The sequence below is a fragment of the Eleutherodactylus coqui genome, chromosome 8, assembly GCF_035609145.1.
Source record: "Eleutherodactylus coqui strain aEleCoq1 chromosome 8, aEleCoq1.hap1, whole genome shotgun sequence".
NCBI classification, from domain to species: domain Eukaryota; kingdom Metazoa; phylum Chordata; class Amphibia; order Anura; family Eleutherodactylidae; genus Eleutherodactylus; species Eleutherodactylus coqui.
Window position 1 is genome coordinate 148,650,367 of NC_089844.1, and position 18,785 is coordinate 148,669,151.

Genomic DNA, 18,785 nt, shown 5'->3' on the forward strand with positions numbered 1-18,785 from the left:
GGTCTAATTCCGCTGTGATATTTCGCAGACGGAATCCAACCTGGCCGTGGGCAGGAGGCCTTAAAGGACCCTAAGACCTTGGAAAAATTTGTTTTAATTAAGGTTTTGAAAGGAATTTTTATTTTGCTGCTTTTTTACGCCTCCTGCTTATAGGTAATTTAGGAATCACCTTCTATTGCGAAACCACAAGTCCCTCCTACTTTCTAGGACTATCTGCTTTCTCTTCCTTTATATGTTTCCTCCAATGTTATTGTTAAGCAAAGTCAAACACTTTGATGAAGAAGTCTCTGAGCTCAGCGCTCATCTTAATGCTTCCCAACTCTCCCAGTATGTCCGGGATTCTCAGACATAAGGGGAGATCGCCCGAGTGCCCCACATACTCAACTCTCCTGTATCTGTGCTACCCTCAAATGGGAAGATGGAACAATGCTTCTCTAGCGCCACCTATTAGAAGTCAATGTCTGATTTGCTGGAATGCTGCCTTCCAATAGGTGGCGCTGTAGAGGCATTGCTCAATCATCCCATTTGCATAAACTTCCCAGAGGAGTATGCATGGCCTTATAAATCTCCTCACCCCCTATTTGGACCAGGTCCCCCCCCCCCCCCCCCCATCAGTATGTCGCTTGTACACATGATCCCAGTGCCATTACAAGAACACTATAAAGACATCCAATGTAAATAAAGACACGGACACAAAGATATAAGGGGGCAAAGAACATTTTATTTATAGTTGTAGGAAATGGAAGATTTTATGATGGGGAATTTTGAGGCTGAGTTGATCCAGAGGAAGGCGAAAAACCCCTTGAGGTATGAGCCAATTGTCCTCAAGGGGGAAAAAATCCTTCCCGACCCCAAATATGGCGATCAGAACAAGTCCCAGGATCAAAGCCGACATCTGACCTATCTGACTGTGTAAAATGTATTATTTTCATAAACCTAAATAAATTAATCTTTATTACTATTTATTGTTTGTGTGAAATATAAAGTGCATCAAACTAAACCTATTTATAAACTGTGTTGATCCAGAGGAAGGCGAAAACCCCCTTGAGGAAAGAGCCAATTATCCTGTTTTAAGGGGGGAAAATTCCTTCCTGATCCCAAATATGGCGACCAGAATAAATCTCAGGATCAAACGCCAGCCGCTCCCCTCCCTGGTATATGTGATGTCAGCTGAGGGGTTTGTTTCTTTTTTTAGGTTTATATTATGTTATTTACGTAGCTGTTTATTTGTAAATAAAACCTATTTTTGGCTGTGAGTTAATCCAGAGGAAGGCAAAAACCGCCTTGAGGTATGAGCCAATTGTCCTCAAGATGGAAAAATTCCTTCCTGACCCCAAATATGGCGATCAGAACAAGTCCCAGGATCAAAGCCGAAAACTCCACCTATCTGTGTGTATACGTGTGTCTATGTATGTGTTTGTGTCTATGTATGTGTTTGTGTCTATACTTGTGTCTATGTATGTGTTTGTGTCTATACTTGTGTCTATGTATGTGTTTGTGTCTATACTTGTGTCTATGTATGTGTTTGTGTCTATACTTGTGTCTATGTATGTTTGTGTCTCTACTTGTGTCTATGTATGTGTTTGTGTGTATACTTGTGTCTATGTATGTGTTTGTGTCTATACTTGTGTCCATGTATGTGTTTGTGTCTACACTTGTGTCTAGTCTTCATGTATGTGGTGTGTGCTACTTACCCGGCCTGTGCTGAGGTCTTACTAGTAACCAGGAGTTCAGGGATAATAGTCACTCGGGCTATTCTTCCTGAACTCACCAGTTACCGATCAAGCACAGGCCGCTCCGGGGGTGTAGAGGGTCTTCAGGAGAGGATGGTATCTGATGCCAGCCGGAGGAGGTCAAGGTTCAGTGTAGCGGATGGTAATACGCAGCATACAGATGGTGGAGAGAGGGTGTTGGTGGTAAGCCGAGCTCCTCTACAGCAGAGTCGTGGGTTCAGGAGGCAGTTGGCGCGGGCCGAGCCTACAAGACATAAGACAGAAGTGTTAGTTTTACCTCTTGTGGATTCAAACAAGTGACCTGCTGTAACATGACAACATTACTGAAGCCATAATGGAGGCTATATTGCTTGTGAACCAGATTTACCAAATTTAGGAGATGATGACTGAAAGGAGTAAATTAATGAGTGTTTTATGCCAGTTTCTGATGTGAAAAGTTGCAAAGTTTGTTGTAAGCCCCACTTGCACAAAAATACATCCAGGGAGATGCTTTAAGTCAGCATCAAGCCAAGATGGAAATTTTGGCTCCCTCCTGGTGATGGCTTTGATGACCTTTCTCCTGATGGGGCCGTGGTAGAATGGGGATTGTCCTGCCGCCATCCAGGATACGACAATCCCCAGGCTCCACCAGTCCACTGCTGCGCCGTACTCCTTTCCAAGAAGCACCTCTGGGGCCATAAATTGGAATGTGCCGGTCACTCCACTTATCTTATTAGACGACGTGACGCCGTCTTGGGCCAGCCCCAGGTCGATCAGGCGGATGTGTCCAGATCTGTCCAGCATGATGTTGTCCGGTTTTATGTCTCTGGAATACAAAAAGAGAAGTGCAAATCAGTTCAGTGATCCAAGAGACTTAGGGATGTACCGCAGCAAATCCAGGCCTAATGCAGGACTCTAGGAAAGCTGGGTACATTACCTCCACCATTGCCAGGAAACAGAGCAGTGTGGGGAAGTTGTGCTTACCGGTGGACGATGCTGCGTCGGTGCAGGAACTGGAGGCCGCATGCAATCTCCGCTGTGTAGAATCTGAGAGAAGAGTGTAGTATCAATGACATGAAATCAGTCCCCTAACATCATGTGATCAGCGTGTCTGTCCCCACCAGGAGAGGCGCTGTTCATGGCACGCCTGCACGCCCGCCATTCCTCTATATACCTGTCATGTCACCCTCAGTATTTCCCCCCCGTCTCCTGATCAGTCATTTACTCACCTCACATTGCTGATGTCCAGGCAGCCGCACATCTTGATCGTTGCTGCCAGGCTTCCTCCGGACAGATACTCCGTGATGAAGTAGGCCCGGTCGTCAGACTGCTGTGCGGCGTACAGATGGCAGATGAAGGGGCAGTCTTGGGCCGTCAGGAGTATCCGTCGCTCTCTCTGTATGATATGCGCGTTGCTCCTTTTTAAGTTGATAACCTTGATGGCCACGAAGGTGTTTCTTCCGGGGAAAGATGCCAGGACCACCTGAAGAAAGAAGGAGGAAATGATCACTGACAGCGGCCAGAGGGGAAATCATATACATTTATTACAGGGAGGATTTATCTCATATCTATCCATCTATCTATCTCATATCTATCTATCTCCTATCTATCTATCTATCTATCTATCTATCTATCTATCTATCTATCTCATATCTATCTATCTATCTATCTATCTATCTATCTATCTATCTATCTATCCATCCATCCATCCATCCATCCATCTATCTATCTATCTATCTATCTATCTATCTATCTATCTATCTATCTATCTATCTATCTATCTATCTATCTATCTATCTATCTATCTATCTATCTATCTATCTATCTTCTGTTTATAAAAGCTCATATAAGTAAATACAGATTTATCATTCTTGGTATTTCATTAAAAAACATCACTAAATATACTGTATTGTGTAAAGGTTTCAGGTAGGTTTGAAAAAAATGCTGCAAAGTAAGAGTTTTCTTTTCTCTTCTCAAAAATAGTCCTATTTCCTCTAAATGTATTCTGCCGACGACCCCAAACATCCAGCCGACGTCATTAAGAACTATCCTCAGTGTAAAGGACTACAGCGGGTCCTGGAAGTGATGATTTGGCCCCCCAGAGTCCTGATCTCATCATCATCCAGTCTGTCTGGGATTACATGAAGAGACAGAAGGATTTGAGCGACAGACATCCACAGAAGATCTGTGCTTAGTCATCCAAGATGTCTGCAACAACCTCCCTGCTGAGTTCTTTCAAAAACTGTGTGCAAGTGTACCTAGAAGAATTGATGCTGTTATAAATGCAAAGGGCGGTCACACCAAATAATGATTTAGATTTCTCTTTTGTTCAGTCACTTTACATTTTGTTAATTAACACTCTTATTTTTGGCAGCATTCTGACTTTGTAGCATTTTTTTCACATCAGCTTAAAACTTAAAAAAAGCAGGAACATCTCATACTAAACACTAGAAATATAATTTCCCAATCCCCTCAAAAACATAACACTTTTGCACAAGTCCCACTCGAATAGTTAGATATAATGGGAATACTTTCCAAATCCCCCCCAACAGTCTGCATTCAGTTGTCCAGTAAATGGACAGAAGATTCGGGTCACCAGGAGATAAGCAGTTGTAACACTTACCTTGCTGAAGCTTCCTCTGCCCAAGATCTGAAGGCCGGTGAAGCGACTGATGTCAAAGCTGTGGTCTGATGGCACGAGGTCCTGGCTGCTGCCCGGTCTTGGCTCCTCATCCTCATCCTCTCCGCTCTTCCTCCTCTTTATCTCCGTGAGTCCGCTCACGCTCTGCTCCTCCCTCTTTCTCTTCTCGCCGTCTCCTCTGTGTCCATTGGACGCCATTTTTCACAATACTGTAGTCTCTGATCCAAGCGCTGCCGTCGACAGTTGATTGGAAATGGCAGTTGGCCGAGTAGAGGTCAAAGGGCAGTGAAGCCGATGCTGGCATTGCTTGCCAGTACCATGCTCTGCCATATACACGGTGATGTGGGCACCATGAGTGATGGTCTATAGCCCACAGAAATGGAGAAATTCATGGCTGGTTCTTCTAGTGCCACATTATCAGTAGATGGGGCAGGGTTGGCACTTCATGTCTGGGTTGGCAGCGGTGCCCATGGTTCATCAGAAATTTCTGGAGTTATTAGAAAACTTGCAGTTGTGTGGAAATTGAAATGAGCCCGGTGGAGGAATAAACCATAAATTGTACTGATGGCAGCAATAATAAAGCCTTGTGAGGGTCATTCTCTGCTCCATTCAATAAGTGTTCATCATCCAGATACATGATGTGTATTTCCATAGGTTACAATGGGCAGCGCCCTCGCCAGTGCAGGTCTGGGTGTACCAGGGGGGAGATGCTTCTATGGAGGTTACAGAGGGGTACATCCCCAATGGTGGATTATTCTGGGGTGTGAAATGTTACATAGGGGTTATTGAGAAATGTTAGGGGGTCTTATAACGAAGCAGTTATTGGGGGCTGTAAATTGGCGCAGTAATGTATATACGGCATTATGAGGCCTGAGAAGCACTAAGAATTTATTTATTACACTGAGCCCATAAATACTTTATGATATAAATGTAATAGTGTCCAATCTGAAGTCGGGGGGTGAGAGGTTGTATATAAGATATAGCCAGGCTTATTGTTGGGTCATTTAGGGTTGCATTAAAGGGGTTTTATCATTAGAAAATAGGATTCTATCCTTAGCTATTCCTCTCCAGCAGTCTTCTTACCACATCTTCTCCCCAACGATCTTTTCCTGGCTCCTCCAGTCCCTGGGTCACCTCACCAGCCAGCCAGACCTTCTTCTTCCTGTTATGTAGCGTCCATTCGCTACAGTTCACCTCCTCAGGGTAATGAACGCTACGTCATTAGTGATGGAGCGCTGACGGCCTAGCAGGAGATGCAGTGTTATGCTGTGCATGCGCAGTCATGGCAATAGTTGGTGCCTGCGTGCTAAAGCAAGAAGCTGAGGATTCGTCTGGAGGCTCTACTACCCTGTTGTATCGCCTGTAGCTTGGATACAAGATGTGATACGGGGGGCATGGAGACTCTAGTTTCCCGTTGTACTGCCTCTAGCTTGGGTACAAGATGTAATGCAGGTGGGCATTGAGACTCTAGTACCCTGTTGTACCGCCTGTAGCTTGTATACAAGATGTGATATGGGGCCCATGGGGGCTCTAGTATCCTTTTGTAGCTTGGATACAAGATGTGGTACAGGTGGGCATTGAGGCTCTAGTTTCCTATTGTACCACCTCTAGCTGGAATACAAGATGTGATACGAACGGGCATGGAGGCTCTACTACCCAGTTGTACCACCTCTAGATTGGATACAAGGTGTGATATGGGCAGGCATGGATTATCTAGTTCCCTCTTGTACTCCCTCTAGCTTGGATACAAGATGTGATACGGATGGGCATGGATGCTCTAGTTCCCTGTTGTAGCACCTCTAGCTTGAATACAAGATGTGATACGAACGGGCATGGAGGCTCTAGTATTCTGTTGTACCACCTCTAGATTGGATACAAGGTTTGGTATGGGCAGGCATGGATGCTCTAGTTCCCTCTTGTACTCCCTCTAGCTTGAATACAAGATGTGATACGAACGGGCATGGAGGCTCTTGTACCTGTTTTACCACCTCTAGTTTTGATACAAGAAGTGATATGGGCAGGTATGGAGGCTCTAGCACCCTGTTGCACAGCTTCTGGCCTGAATACAAGATGTGATACGGGCGGGCATGAAGGCTCTAGAACTTTGTTGTACCACCTCTAGCTTGGATACAAGATATGATACAGGCAGGCATGGAGGCATACATGTTCTGTATAGTATCATGCAGCATATCGCTCTACATTTACTGTTATTGGACCTCTAGATCGTCTTTACTTGTAGGCTATGGAAGTTGGCATCCCAGATGGTCCCATACATGTTCTATTGGCAATAAATCTGGTGACCGGGCGGCCACTGAGGTGTGACAGTGTTGTGGGGACATTCCTGTGACCCCCTCGTGTGTGCGGCCGAGCATTATCCTGCTGCCTCTTGGAAGCCGCCATGAGAGGAACACGTGTGGCTGCAGGATGTCCTGAACATATCACTAAGCTGTAATTGTCCCTCGTACCACTGCTAGGGGTGACCGACTGCCGTATGCGATGGCCCCCCAGACGATTATACCAGCAGGGGGCAGTGTGCTGATCCACAGCAAAGGCAGGATTGAGGCGCTCACCCCGAGGTCTCTAAAAAATGAACATGGCCGTGGTCAGCGCCCAAACTAAACCTGCGTTTGTCGCTGAAGACAACCCGGTTCCACTTCGTAGCGTCCAGTTTCATCGTTCACAACATCGGTGCAAACAGAAGCGAGGGAGTTAAAGGCCGTACATGTAATGGGCGTCGTAAGACCAAATGTCCTTTAGCGAAGTGCCTGGAAATGGTTCCGACAGACGCAGGGGTGTAATGATGGCGCCACCTGTCTCTGAATGGCGGACAATGAAACAGTTGTAGATACTTGTGCTTGTCGGAGGATCAAACAATCCTCTCTATTGGTGGTCTGTAGGGGGCGCCCAGCGCCCGGTCACCTTGTGTGCCCTCACACATCCACTGGCCCCAACACCCCCTAACAATCTGGTGAGACACTCTTCTCTACTGGTGGTCTGTAGTGGGCGCCCTGCACCCGGTCACTATGTGTGTCCTCACACATCCACTGGTCCCAACACCTCCTAACAGTCTGGTCAGACGCTCCTCTCTACTGGTGGTCTGTAGGGGGTCCTGAGCCCGGTCACCTTGTGAGCCCTCACACATCCACTGGTCCCAACACCTCCTAACAGTCTGGTCAGACGCTCCTCTGTACTGGTGGTCTGTAGGGGGTCCTGAGCCCGGTCACCTTGTGAGCCCTCACACATCCAGTGGTCCCAACACCTCCTAACAGTCTGGTCAGACGCTGCTCTCTACTGGTGGTCTGTTGGGGGGTCCTGAGCCCGGTCTCCTTGTGTGCCCTCACACATCCACTGGTCCCAACACTTCCTAACAGTCTGGTCAGACGCTCCTCTCTACTGGTGGTCTGTAGGGGGTCCTGAGCCCGGTCTCCTTGTGTGCCCTCACACATCCACTGGTCCCAACACCTGCTAACAGTCTGGTCAGACGCTCCTCTCTACTGGTGGTCTGTAGGGGGTCCTGAGCCCGGTCTCCTTGTGTGCCCTCACACATCCACTGGTCCCAACACTTCCTAACAGTCTGGTCAGACGCTCCTCTCTACTGGTGGTCTGTAGGGGGTCCTGAGCCCGGTCACCTTGTGTGCCCTCACACATCCACTGATTCCAGCAACCAATTCATTTCTGATTGTTTTAGGGTTTCTTTTTTTTGGAAGGGGGTCTATTGTAGGCAGTCTGTGTTTTGCTTCTGCCTTTATTTATGTGTATTTCTTTAGGGGGTCTCTTGTATGGTCTGTATCCACTTTGGCATACGCACAAAGGCGTCATATGTACTATATGTGATTCGCATCCCATAAGTTAGGGGTGTGTCCTAAATAAATAGGCGGGGCATAAAGCCTGAAAACTTTTTAATCTTCCCTTAGACTTCATGTTGATGTTTCTTCTTAAAGTTTACCCGTATAATCTTGTGCTTCTGTGTGGATATATACAGTGTCAGGGGCGTAACTATAGAGGATGCAGGGGATGCGGTTGCACCCGGGCCCAGGAGCCTTAGGGGGCCCATAAGGCCTCTCATCTCCATATAGGGAGCCCAGGACTATGAATAAAGTATTATAGTTGGGGGCCCTGTTACAGGTTTGCATCAGGGCCCGGGAGCTTCAAGTTACACCTCTGTGCAGTTTAGTTCCCTCTCTACAGCAGTTATTAGAAACATTCCATATAATTGTTTCGCAGTGCTCTGATATAACAGATACAGAGGCTCACACAGAAATAGGACATGCTGGGATTTGTTTACCGCGCGAGTTTTCACGGCATCAAGTCGCAACTGTCTGCACAGGATTGCATTATCTAACACAATCCTATGGCAGCGGGTACGGGCGGAAATTCTGCGAGAAATCCGGCTGCGGAATTTCCGCCCGTGTGCATTTGGCCTAATGCAATAGTGAAGTATAGCACTATATCGTGCTCAAATACTAGCAATTTCAAGTCGCCTATGGAGGAAAATTAAGTAAAGTTAAGATTTAATTCGCACTTGTGGTATCAAACAATAAAATATTGGTATTGCCGTGTCCGTAAAAGTTCAATAAATTAAAATGTCCCATTATTAATCCCACACAGCGGCCGCCAACACAAATATATATCGCCAGAACTGCCTTATTTGGTCATCCTGGCTCCAAGAAAACAATGGAATAAAAAGTGACGAAAGACTTGCTTATACCCCAAAATTGTACCACTAAAATCTACAGGTGGAAAAAATGAACCCTCACCCGGCGGCAGCGACAGAAGAGTAAAAAAGTTATGGGGGTCAAAAGATGGACAAAGAGGAATGGGGGGCTTTTGGAGATGTATGACAGCATCTGCCGGACCTCTGTCCTCTCATCCTACTGGATCAACGGACAATACGCCCCTTCTTACGGTCTCCACCCTCTGTAGTTCCCTTTGATGCTTCTATTATTGACTGTGGAGATGCTATTTTCCGATGGTACCTGCCATCTGTTCTCATTTCTTGATCTTTTGCACATTTTGCTCCGTTACATTGGATAAAATGTTATTTCGGGTACAATAGTGTTCTGTCCATAATAGGTTCACATGTTGTGTACTTCAGGCAGTTTTATTCTGCCAGGCTTTTACTGCGCCGACACGGCGGTTCCTTACGTTGTGTCGCTGTTATGGTGTTATACACATTTAAAAATCTCAATAAATAACGATCTGAAGAAATAAAAGATGGCGGCGGAAAGCAATTTTTTTTCAATGCATTTTATCTTTTTAGGTAGTACAACATAAAAAACTATAAACTTGGTATCGGCGTAATCCTACTGACTCCCAGAATAAATACATCATTCTTACTGCAGATATGCTGCATATTTCACCCCTTCAATTTGGAAGGGTGCAATCCGCTGCAGATCTGCACCAAAATCTGTGATAAAATCTGCAGCCAATCAGCGATGTGTGAATGCGCCCTCCAAGACATACAGTGATCCCTCGCGGTTCAATGATTGCGGCTTCAGTGCATTGCGGATTTTAGATAGACCATATAGAATTCTGTTTTCGCTGAGTTTTTCGCTATATTGCGGAATTTTGCGGTACATACAGGAAATACCATACGGCACATTATAGGCTGATGGAATGTGTTCTGATTGGCTCACTGATTGTAGAATTGGTCTGTTTGTTCACTTTTGCGATTGTTTGGCAGTTCACCCGACAGATTTATTTGAGCACTGTAACTATATGGGACAGCTGAGCACTGTAACTATATGGGACTGCGGGGACAGCTGAGCACTGTAACTATATGGGACTGCAGGGACAGCTGAGCACTGTAACTATATGGGACTGCGGGGACAGCTGAGCACTGTAACTATATGGGACTGCAGGGACAGCTGAGCACTGTAACTATATGGGACTGCAGGGACAGCTGAGCACTGTAACTATATGGGACTGTGGGGACAGCTGAGCACTATAACTATATGGGACTGCGGGGATGGCTGAGCACTGTAACTATATGGGACTGCAGGGACAGCTGAGCACTGTAACTATATGGGACTGCAGGGACGGCTGAGCACTGTAACTATATGGGACTGCAGGGACAGCTGAGCACTGTAACTATATGGGACTGCGGGGACAGCTGAGCACTGTAACTATATGGGACTGCAGGGACAGCTGAGCACTGTAACTATATGGGACTGCAGGGACAGCTGAGCACTGTAACTATATGGGACTGCAGGGACAGCTGAGCACTGTAACTATATGGGACTGTGGGGACAGCTGAGCACTATAACTATATGGGACTGCGGGGATGGCTGAGCACTGTAACTATATGGGACTGCAGGGACAGCTGAGCACTGTAACTATATGGGACTGCAGGGACAGCTGAGCACTGTATCTATATGGGACTGTGGGGACTGCTGAGCACTGTAACTATATGGGACTGCGGGGACAGCTGAGCACTGTAACTATATGGGACTGCGGGGACAGCTGAGCACTGTAACTATATGGGACTGCAGGGACAGCTGAGCACTGTAACTATATGGGACTGCGGGGACAGCTGATCACTGTAAATATATGGGACTGTGGGGACAGCTGAGCACTGTAACTATATGGCACTGCGGGGACAGCTGAACACTGTAACTATATGGGACTGCGGGGATGGCTGAGCACTGTAACTATATGGGACTGCAGGGACAGCTGAGCACTGTATCTATATGGGACTGCGGGGACAGCTGAGCACTGTAACTATATGGGACTGCGGGGACAGCTGAGCACTGTAACTATATGGGACTGTGGGGACAGCTGAGCACTGTAACTATATGGCACTGCGGGGACAGCTGAACACTGTAACTATATGGGACTGCGGGGATGGCTGAGCACTGTAACTATATGGGACTGCAGGGACAGCTGAGCACTGTATCTATATGGGACTGCGGGGACAGCTGAGCACTGTAACTATATGGGACTGCGGGGACAGCTGAGCACTGTAACTATATGGGACTGTGGGGACAGCTGAGCACTGTAACTATATGGCACTGCGGGGACAGCTGAACACTGTAACTATATGGGACTGCAGGTACAGCTAAGCACTGTAACTATATGGGACTGCAGGGACAGCTGAGCACTGTAACTATATGGGACTGCAGGGACAGCTGAGCACTGTAACTATATGGGACTGCGGGGACAGCTGAGCACTGTAACTATATGGGACTGCGGGGACAGCTGAGCACTGTAACTATATGGGACTGCGGGGACAGCTGAGCACTGTAACTATATGGGACTGCGGGGACTGCTGAGCACTGTAACTATATGGGACTGTGGGGACAGCTGAGCACTGTAACTATATGGGACTGCGGGGACAGCTGAGCACTGTAACTATATAGGACTGCGGAGACAGCTGAGCACTGTAACTATATGGGACTGCGGGGACAGCTGAGCACTGTAACTATATGGGACTGCGGGGACAGCTGAGCACTGTAACTATATGGGACTGCGGGGACAGCTGAGCACTGTAACTATATGGGACTGCGGGGACAGCTGAGCAATGTAACTATATGGGACTGCGGGGACAGCTGAGCACTGTAACTATATGGGACTGCGGGGACAGCTGAGCACTGTAACTATATAGGACTGCGGAGACAGCTGAGCACTGTAACTATATGGGACTGTGGGGACAGCTGAGCACTGTAACTATATGGGACTGCGGGGACAGCTGAGCACTGTAACTATATGGGACTGCGGGGACGGCTGAGCACTGTAACTATATGGGACTGTGGGGACAGCTGAGCACTGTAACTATATGGGACTGTGGGGACAGCTGAGCAGTGTAACTATATGGGACTGCGGGGACAGCTGAGCACTGTAACTATATGGGACTGCGGGGACAGCTGAGCACTGTAACTATATGGGACTGCGGGGACAGCTGAGCACTGTAACTATATGGGACTGCAGGGACAGCTGAGCACTGTAACTGTATGGGACTACAGGGACAGCGGAGCACTGTAACTATATGGGACTGCGTGGACAGCTGGGCACTGTAACTATATGGGACTGCAGGGACAGCTGAGCATTGTATCTATATGGGACTGCGGGGACAGCTGAGCACTGTATCTATATGGGACTGCAGGGACTGCTGAGCACTGTTACTATATGGGACTGCGGGGACAGCTGAGCACTGTAACTATATGGGACTGCGGGGACTGCTGAGCACTGTAACTATATGGGACTGCGAGGACAGCTGAGCACTGTAACTATATAGGACTGTGGGGGCAGCTGAGCACTGTAACTATATTGGACTGCGGGGACATCTGAGCACTGTAACTATATGGGACTGCGGGGATGGCTGAGCACTGTAACTATATAGGACTGTGGGGGCAGCGGAGCACTGTAACTATATGGGACTTTGGGGACAGCTGAGCACTGTAACTATGCGGAACTGCGGGGACAGCTGAGCACTGTAACTATATGGGACTGCGGGGACAGCTGAGCACTGTAACTATATGGGACTGTGGGGACAGTTGAGCACTATAACTATACGGGACTGCGGGGACAGCTGAGTACTGTAACTATACGGGATTGCGGGGACAGCTGAGTACTGTAACTATATGGGACTGCGGGGATGGCTGAGCACTGTAACTATATAGGACTGTGGGGGCAGCGGAGCACTGTAACTATATGGGACTGTGGGGACAGCTGAGCACTATAACTATACGGGACTGCGGGGACGGCTGAGTACTGTAACTATACAGGATTGCGGGGAAAGCTGAGCACTGTAACTATATGGGACTGCGGGGACAGCTGAGCACTGTATATGGGACTGTGGGGACAGCTGAGCACTGTAACTATATGGGACTGTGGGGACAGCTGAGCACTGTATCTATATGGGACTGTGGGGACAGCTGAGCACTGTATCTATATGGGACTGTGGGGACTGCTGAGCACTGTAACTATATGGGACTGCGGGGACTGCTGAGCACTGTAACTATATGCGACTGCAGGGACAGCTGAGCACTGTAACTATATGGGACTGTGGGGACAGCTGAGCACTGTAACTATATGGGACTGCGGGGACAGCTGAGCACTGTATCTATATGGGACTGTGGGGACAGCTGAACACTGTACTCGGCTTCTCTTTGGCAATCCCATGGAGTTGAATGGAGATAAAATTGGCATGGGATCCCAGTTCTTGTGCTGGGTGAGGCTCCACTGAGACATTTATCACCTATCTTGTATGGGTGACAAATATTAAATCCTGGAAATATAAATTTTAAAGGATTTTTGCATTTTTTTAAGTGCTGGCATGTCTCAAGAATATGCGATAATTTTTTGATTGGTGGCGGTCTGACCTCTGCCAATCCTGAAAATGACCTGGCTGTAGCACTGATTAAGTATTGTTAGTTAAAGGGGTTGTCCCGCGGCAGCAAGTGGGTCTATACACTTCTGCATGGCCATAATAATGCACTTTGTAATGTACATTGTGCATTAATTATGAGCCATACAGAAGTTATAAAAAGTTTTATACTTACCTGCTCCGTTGCTGGCGTCCTCGTCTCCATGGTGCCGACTAATTTTCGGCCTCCGATGGCCAAATTAGCCGCGCTTGCGCTGTCCGGGTCTTCTGCTGTCTTCAATGGGGCCGCTCGTGCAGAATGCCGGCTCCGTGTAGCTCCGCCCCGTCACGTGCCGATTCCAGCCAATCAGGAGGCTGGAATCGGCAATGGACCGCACAGAAGAGCTGCGGTCCACGGAGGAAGAGGATCCCGGCGGCCATCTTCAGCCGGTAAGTATAGAAGTCACCGGAGCGCGGGGATTAAGGTAAGCGCTGAGCGTTTTTTTTTTTAAGTCCCTGCATCGGGGTTGTCTCGCGCCGAACGGGGGGGGGTTGAAAAAAAAAACCCCCGCTTCGGCACGGGACAACCCCTTTAAGGCCTGGGGGTGTCGGGCATAAGTCTGAAGCCGGGGCCTGAGGTTGTAGGGCGGAAGGCTGAGGGTGTAAGGTGCTGCATCACTGACGTCAGGCTGGGGTCACACAGGACGGAATTCCAGTGGAATTCTCACGGAAAGGTCACACCGAAAAACGCGAGAAATACGCTGGAAGAGTGCAGCTTCAAAACCCGCGGCCTTCAGCGGATCTTGGAGCGGTTTCGCCGTCGGCATTCCGTTGCAGATTTCTCTCCCCATAGAGAGGCCACTGCGGAAAAAGAGAAAAGAATTGATATGCTGCAGAATTGAATTCTGCGCCGCATGTCAGTTTTCGTGCGGCTTGGCCGCAGCGTGTGGATGAGATTTTTGCAAACTCTTGTCCACTTTGCTAGCTAATCCCAGGATTAGGAGCCACAGGCGGAATTGCTGTGCAGACTTGCTGCAGGGAAATTCCGCTCCGTGCGAACCCGGCCTAAGGGCTCTTTCACACGAGCGTATGCGTTTTTGCGTTCTCTCATCCGGACTGTAAATTCACTTGAATGAACGATTTTCCGCGATCAAGTCCCATGCTTAATTAGCGTTATCTCGGCCATTTACACGACCAGGTGCAAAATTTTTTGTGGAAAAATATGTTGTACCCGGAAAGCCCTCGGTCCGCGTAAATCCATGAAATGACTTCCAATGCCTACATAGAGGCACCTGTAAGCTTCTCGCAGTGTTGGGGCTTTGCTAAACTGCTTCCTCCTCCCATAGGAGTCTATAGGAGCTGCTGTCATATATCGGTCAAAAGATAGAACCAGAACTATCTTTTTACCCACCGTATAAGAGTCAGCATGTATTTCGGTTGCGTATGTTCCATTTTTTTACGCTGTAACAATTTTATGCACCGTGAACAAATGCTTTGGAAGACAATGCCTCAGATGGTGTATATATCGGTCGGGCGTGAAAACGCGGCCAATATACGCTCATGTGAATAAAGCCTAAGACTGGTTTCACACGGACTACAAAATTGCCCGATTTTGTAGCAATCCTACCAAACACATATATGTGACACCCATGGTTACCAATGGGTTCTTTCACATGAGTGATGTTTTGTAGGTTGGGACATTGCAGGACTACAAGATCGTGGCATGCTCTATACAGCCGCGATTTGCTGTTTTGTAGCCCATGTTTCCCTATGAAGCCTCCTAGTTTATCGCATCGCATAGCACGAACTTGCAATTTTGGTGCGATGTGATTTTAACATTAAAGTCCTATTAACTTTGTCGCTATAAAACCACGTACTTTTCTTCGCATGAGAAAATCGCGGTTAGCAGCGACGTGATGCTACATTTTCCCCCCCAAAAACGCATCACTGACGCTACTGAAGTGTGGGAACAGAGCAGCGACATCGCTGTCGCCCGTGTGAGAAAGGCCTAATAGCGGAGGCCTAAGGCTTTTGGGGCGGTAGTCTGAAGCTGGGGCCTAAGAGCAGAGGTTAGAGGCCTGATGGCGGAGGCTTTAGACTTCCACCCTACACCTTCCTTCAAGCCTCCACCCTCAAGCACCAGCTTCAGACTTTCACCCTGGGCATACGTTTTGATAGGATAAGACACGGTTCCTGTCACACTAGTACATGTTTTACAAACGTTCATGAAAGCGCAGGTTCTGCAAGGGTGGAATCCACATTTATAGAATCCCATATGAGAAAGCCGTGAACTAGTATGCTTTAAGTTATAAATGCGTCAGGTGACAATAAGTTAACGAGCCACATTAGAGACTATATTACATGATTGTTCTAAGACTGGAGCCATAATCCCATCTGCCATAAAGGACTGACAAGTGTTTCCCAACCATCCTTTGGCCGACATTGTACTGAAGAATAATGTAGGACTCCGGTCGGTTTACACGTAGATACCGTATCTGTTGTATGTTGTATCTGAAAGTCCCCCGTTTTTTTTCCTTGACTATCCTATGAGCCGGGCCCGACATCCGTTAGAGGGCCCCGTGCTGACATCCAGTTAGAGGGCCCCGTGCCGACATCCAGTTAGAGGGCCCCAGGCTCTCAGGCTCCGACATGTTCAATCTGCTTAATGGATATATGGAGAAGATTTCCTACAGTTAACGGTTCCTCCTGCTTTTCTCTCCCATCGATACTGACTGAATAGCATGAGATGAATGTGGACAACGGGGATGAAGGGTGATATTTAACCTCTTAAGGACATCACCTGTTTTGGGCATAAGAACCAAATGATTCTAAGGGCTTTTCATCGCCGCTTTTCAAAAAGCTGTAACTTTTTCATTTTTCCATCGCCATGGCTGTATGAGGGCTTGGCGAACTGTAGTTTTCATTGGCACCATTTTTGTATACAGATAATGTGTTGTGTAAAGTTTATAGGACTTGCTCTATATTCCAACCAGTTTATTCAAACTCATGTTCTTGTTAAGAAAATTGTAGATCAATGTATCAGTTAAATGTTTTTGCTATTAGATTGTGGAGTAGGAAGATATAGGATGCTGCTAATATAAGTAGTGAAGGGGTTAAACAAAACTGTTTCTATATACCAGTAAGTAGTACCAGATAAGACAGAAGACCCCCCCCCCCCCCCCCCTGCACTTCTTTTCACTGAAATCATAGCGGTTTCATTGCATATTATACTTACAGCCTAAAAGGTGTCACTTATGTTAAACATTTTAGGTGTAGCCTATCCTGTATCCTAATTAGTCCTGGAGGTATATACTTTTCCTGTGATGTCATATATGATATATAAACCAAATGCAACTTTTGAATAAACTAGAAATCATTTGATTGCGCACCAGGCTGGTGTGATTTGTATTTCTCCAGAGATCTGATTGTCTTCTCCTTCCAGTGCTACAGCGCTGTTCTTGGAGTATTAAAGCTCTATTATAGCACAGAGTTTGAATACTCCAAGAAAAAAAACCACAACCCATTCATACGTTCCACAGCGGCGAGCGAAGTTTTGCATATGGTCATTTGCATGAACAAGCCCTCTTTCTGTGTTATGCTGTTACATTGAGTGCATCACACTGCAACTGCCTAGAGAGGGATACAGACACCCCTACCACACAGCGCCTGCCAGTTATAAGATGAGATCACAGTTCATCCCCCTGACTTTACACTTATGGTCTGTAGCTTATTTTAGTAAAGACAGAAAGTAATGATAATCTGTCCCAAGCAAGCAGAAATGGTACAGCTTCTAGCTAATGCTGTGCTGATACATCAGGGGATTAATTTGAAACAAAGGAAAAAAATCTAGATCTCAAGGTGGTGCCTGATAAGAATCAGACAGGGGCCTGCACTGCATGGAAGTAACTGCAATACATAGGAGACCTCTAGAGTGTAACAAGCAATCAGCTGAAGGGGGGTGTGTGTGTGTGTGGGGGGGGGGGGGGGGGGGGGGGGGAGTGTTTAGCTGGAGAGGCCCTTTAACCCCATAGTGACCGCCGATAGGCCTTTTGACTCTGTGTAGCAGCGATTTCTGATCCTACTTATAGAGGATAACTTGTGATCCTGGTATAACCCCTTTAATTTATCTTCTGAGTTAAATGTTACACTATATATACTCATCTTGGTGATTGTGCCAGCTACAATAAAGGACTTCCATCTGAAATCTCAGTGGCCATTGGGACTGCTTCTTGGGGGTTTTTGAAACTGCTTGAATCAAGACTGCATCTTTTAATTTACTTCTTGCACACTGGATACCAATACTGCCGATGAGCAGATATACAGTACATAACCTACAGCAAATACACCATATGTCTGACCATAGTCTAATGTTGGTGCTACGTGTTATTGGGATTTTACACAAGTTATAAGCCCATATTTATTATTAGCACACTAACTATTTACATCATATTTGAGCCTTCAGTCAAAAGACATATCGCATAGGGATTGCCTAAATTTACAGCTTTCCATTGAAGGATATGTATGTAACCATATATAGGCAAACATCACCCACAGGGCTCAATGTTTAAAAAGAAACAAAAAAAACCCATATGGCACTCTTGGTATCTTCTCAGGTTATAGGATAAATCTGGCATATATGCTGGGAAAGCACCCAGTGTATATGCTAAATCTAGGGTTCAAAAATGATGTGAACAGAGCCTCGGTACTGGTGTACCTTGACGCCACCGCCAGCTAGGGGTTTGACAGGAGGAACGCCCCTTTCACACCCCTAGCTCCCGATTGGCTGCAGACCCAGCACAGCTTTGAGGCGGCAGAGAGCAGTGTGCCGTGATTTCTGACAAGGATGGAGGGTTAGGGTGAGGGGTAAGTGTAACAGTTAGGCTTACCTTTATAATATAAGGCTAACTGTTACACTTAACCCTTACCCTAACCCTCGATCACTGCCACAAAAAAGACTGCACGGTGCTCTTCCCCTGCCGGACTGCTCTTCCGCTGACAGACCACCTTCACCGACACACTGTAGATTCTCACGCCAGTGCCCCCTGCTCCAAACACAGGCTCCCGGACCCCCTTCCTTCTGTGGCTGGTTTGGCCATGTGCCCCCGCCGACACTGTCCTACACAGTGCT